Source organism: Phoca vitulina, unplaced genomic scaffold (assembly GCF_004348235.1).
Source record: "Phoca vitulina isolate PV1807 unplaced genomic scaffold, GSC_HSeal_1.0 scaffold16, whole genome shotgun sequence".
Lineage (NCBI taxonomy): Eukaryota > Metazoa > Chordata > Mammalia > Carnivora > Phocidae > Phoca > Phoca vitulina.
The window spans coordinates 16,833,826-16,838,639 of NW_022589719.1; the positions used below are offsets into that span (position 1 = coordinate 16,833,826).

Here is a 4,814-nt window from a genome sequence, read left to right on the forward strand (position 1 = left end):
TGGTGATGGGTATTGAGGAGGGCACGTTCTGCATGGAGCACTGGGTGTTATGCACAAACAATGAATCATGGAACACTATATCTAAAACTAATGATGTAATGTATGGGGATTAACATAACAATAAAAAAATTAAAAAAAGCAAGCTAATGTCAAATTAAGGGCACATGTTACCACTTGGTGGTGGCAGGTGGATAAGAGAAAGAGACATAAATATCTAGATTCAAGTTGTTGGTAATGTTTTAACTCGAGGCACAATTATTTCACCAATATCGTGCTCACTTCGGCAGCACATATACTAAAACTGGAATGATACAGAGAAGATTAGCAAGACCCCCGTGCAAGAATAACTTCACAAATATCCATTATACTATTTAAAATAGTTATGCAAATAAACGTATATTTAAATATATAAATTTAAAATGATATTTGAATAAATATACATTCAAATTAAAAATTAAAAAGGTATGCATGCGATTTAATTATGACAGTGCCTTATGATCTGAGGATAATAATTGAATTCCGTGTTCGTGTTCCCTCTGTGAAAACACACACACAAAAATACAAGCATGTGAATACACAGGTTGAAGCCACTGTGAAAGCAAAAGTCAAAATCTCATCCTTGTATCATATTCTGTGTTCTTCATTATTGAAATATTTATTTATTTATTTTTAGATTTTTATTTATTTATTTGAGAGAGAGAGAATGAGAGACAGAGAGCATGAGAGGGAGGAGGGTCAGAGGGAGAAGCAGACTCCCTGCTGAGCAGGGAGCCCGATGCGGGACTTGATCCCGGGACTCCAGGATCACGACCCGAGCCGAAGGCAGTCGCTTAACCAACTGAGCCACCCAGGCGCCCCATTATTGAAATACTTAAAGTGACCTGTAAATGACCTGCATGTTGAATATCAATAGGAGTATGGCTACTAAGTTTCCGCAACTAATCTTTAAAGCAGCACGTAGGCGGCAAGACTTTTGAGTTTGTGCTTCCATGTGGATCATCCCCTTTATGAAACATTCTACCACAGCACGGCCAAGACTTCCCAAGAGAGTAAAGAATATTTTCATTTTATCATCCAGGGTGTGCTCATCTTAATCCTGGCTGTTTGAACACCCTGAATCTCCACATGTTCTGCACAAATGATTTTAGACATTAGTAAATCATAACTACCCTGCTAGATCTCAAACTTGTCATGGATGCTGTTACTTTTGACCTGTGAGAGAAGCAAGGGCAGCAGAGAGGATTATAGCAACATAAAAGTAGATGCCTTGCAATGTTTCTATTTGTAGCACATTCTGACTAGTAAATAACAGGAAAAAAGATGAATATCCAAATAGGTAGTGACAACTTGATCAAAAGAGGAAAAAAAAATGGAGTCATGTACAACAGGCTTAATCAGGTTAATTAGAAACTGGGTTGCATCTTGGACCTGGGAATACTCATCAACGGGCTGTCATCTGAAGAAGGATTAGCCTCACTTAGTCTAAGGAGTGTGGCAGGTGTGTTGCATGTGGCTAGATTGTCTCACCCCGGCTCTCTGGGAAGAAGCTGTCACGGAGTTGCAGTTCAGCATGCTGCCACTGCACACGCTGAAAAATGCCTGGTGTCCCTGTTCCTCCAATGTCCAGAAGCATCATTGTGCAGTGGAAGTCTTGGTGGGGATGCAATGCAAGAAGGAGGGGAGAGGCAAACAAGGGAAAAGGGAGAATAACAGCCAGGAGAAAATGTAGAGAAAGGAAATAAGAGAAGAAATGAGGGGAGCTAAAGAGCAATGGGAATAAAGAAAGCGAAGGAAAACAACAGACATTGTGGAAGGAGTTTGTCCAAAATCAAAACGAATGCATAAATCAACAACGTGGGACTGCAGCACTAGCCTCGCTTTAAGGAATGCCATCTAGTGAAGGGATTTTGATATAATTTGAATCGAAAATGTTGCCATAGGTTCTTTTTTTCTTTATTTCTTCCCTCTCCTCTTCACTTTCTCTTTCCCTCCACCTCCTTCTCCTGCTCCAAACCTCTTCTTCTTCCTCCTCCTCCTTCTACTAAATATGTGCACTATTTACAAGTGTCCTTGAACCAAAAACCCTTCCTTAAGCTGCAAAACCCACACATTTCAACTTGCCATAGACAAATGATGGGAAAAATGGAATGACATGAAATACGTTGATTTCTTTGCAAGTACCATGTATCCCTTTGGAGGATAGGAGGTGGTTCAGTTTCTGTGATGCCTCACCTTAAGATGCATAATGAGTATGGGAATAAGAGTCTTGAAGGGAGACATGTGACTTATTAAAAAAATAGAAAAGGTAATAGAAAAACATTTTTCAATTGTATTGAGCACAAGAGCACAATGAGGAAAAGATACCTTTGCTTTAAGGGACACTGAGGGTATTTTTTTTTTTTAAGATTTTATTTATTTATTTGACAGAGAGAGACACAGCGAGAGAGGGAACACAAGCAGGGGGAGTGGGAAAGGGAGAAGCAGGCTTCCCGCAGAGCAGGGAGCCAGATGTGGGGCTTGATCCCAGGACCCTGGGACCATGACCTGAGCCGAAGGCAGACGCTTAACGACTGAGCCACCCAGGCACCCCGGGTATTTTTTTTTTTTTAATTGCCGTGGATTTATGACATTGTCCTTTGAATTATTCCTTTCTTTTTACTTTTTAATTTGGTTAGATATTTACATCCTTATACACTTCCACTAACACAAAATACACTCAACAAACACACACACACACCCCTAATAGATGAGAGGGCCCATGGAGGAAAATTTTATTTTTTGACTCATCTTCTAGCTTCCCATTTACATGTAATATAATAGATATATTCACACACTAGATTTCATAAATTAGATGTATAAGTCTAGTATACCTCCCAAATAACTCAGCTTACTTATATTATACAACTATAAAGTTTTGAACTAAAATCTAAAATATTTTAAGTCATAAACAATTTATTTCTTTTATTTCCACTCCCATATTATATCTCTTCTCTCATTCTCTCCCATATAGTTATGTTACATATTTTGGTAAACTAAATACTCAGGATTTTTATTAAATATATTAAATTAGAAAGTTTATTAAGTATTAGAGTTATTAAAGTAGCCATTTTCTTTTTTTTTTTTTTTTTTTTAAGATTTTATTTATTTGACAGAGAGAAAGACAGCCAGAGAGGGAACACAAGCAGGGGCAGAGGGAGAGGGAGAAGCAGGCTTCCCACGGAGCAGGGAGCCCGATGCGGGGCTCGATCCCAGCACCCTGGGACCATGACCTGAGCCGAAGGCAGACGCTTAACGACTGAGCCACCCAGGCGCCCCTAAAGTAGCCATTTTTGAGAGTTAAACATTATGATTGTCATTTCCCTTATAAATCTCCACTTATTCGTCTTTTGTTATTCATATACTTACCTTTTTAGATCTCATTAGCAATTTGGCCTAAACTCTTCAATAAATCTGAAAAAAAATCAGAATATGGTTGATTATACAATTGAATAGATAGCTTCCTATTTATTTAATTGATGCCATTTCTCATAGAATTCACAATGCACCAGTTCCAATCTCTATGTTCATTTCAAAGATATAGCAAAAGGTATTGTACTCATAAAATGAGAACATAATGTTATAACAAAAGGAATAATCAGAGGATATGAATGAACTCATGGGAGACAGATATTTAACATTCAATAGAAGAGCTGGAATAGACCAGCTCTTAAATATGGATTTAAGCATCATATTTAGAAATGACATTATTGGGATCAGATAAAAGTACTTAATGGGACACCTGGGTGGCTCAGTCGGTTAAGCGTCTGCCTTCAACTCAGGTCATGATCCCAGGGTCCTGGGATCGAGTCCTGCATCAGGCTCCCTGCTCAGCCGGAGCCTGCTTCTCCCTCTACCTGCTTCTCCTGCTTGTGCTTGCTCTCTCTCTCTGACAAATAAATAAATAAAATCTTAAAAAAAAGAAAAAAGTACTTAAATTCTACCAGAAAATAAGGACAAACACTAAATGAAAAACAGTGAGTAATCAATGAGCATCTTCCCTAGACCATGTATTAAACAACTTGCTGGTTTATCACTTCATGCAGTCACTCCCAGAAACCAATAGAAAGGATGTGAAGAAGCCTTAATTCTAATAAAACATACCTTGAAATATGTGACTCTTTTATACCTTCATTGATTTCCTTTTTTTACGTATAGAACTAAGCTTCTCAGTGAGTTTGCAATTTAGTTTTGGGAGACAGACATGTTATCACACTGTGTGAGTGCTAGAATAGGTGTGTACACAGAGTGCTTCGGGGGCAGAAATGAAAAATGAAATCAGTCTGAGCTCATGGGGGGATGAGAATACATAAAGAGAGAGGGGTTTCCTGAATGGGCTGATCCCTATGTTAAAATCCAAAGAATGAACAGCAGTTATCCTAGTGGAACATAGTGAGAGAAGGTTTTCCTAGGCATTGATATTTCTGTCTACACCTAGTGGAACACAGTGGGAGAAGGTTTTCCTAGGCATTGATGTTTCCGTTTGCACCTCTCATTGAGTTGCAATGGTAGATGGAGGGCATTGGATGTATCCGTGGACAGATGCTGAAAAATCAGTGGAGCTCATCACAAGTTTGGACAATACAGACTGTCACATAATTGATAAAAATTGTTTATTTGATGAATCTGACCAGCTCAAGAATGTGTGACTAATGTTATGCCAGGAGATTGGCAGGAAAACAAGACATCTACCCTAGGAAAGAGGTGGGAAATGACTTTCCACATTTCCAGAAATATGACATGCCTTCTCAAGTCGCTGAATTCTCATTATCCACCTG

At 38.7% G+C, this 4,814-nt stretch overlaps 1 non-coding gene across 1 annotated transcript; it reads left to right on the forward strand.

Annotated features, from left to right (window-relative positions):
- Positions 1 to 271: 271 nt before the first annotated feature.
- LOC116638965 lies at positions 272 to 374 on the forward strand. Its single transcript, XR_004300734.1, has one exon. It is a non-coding gene; the product is annotated as a U6 spliceosomal RNA (small nuclear RNA).
- The last annotated feature ends 4,440 nt before the right edge of the window (positions 375 to 4,814 follow it).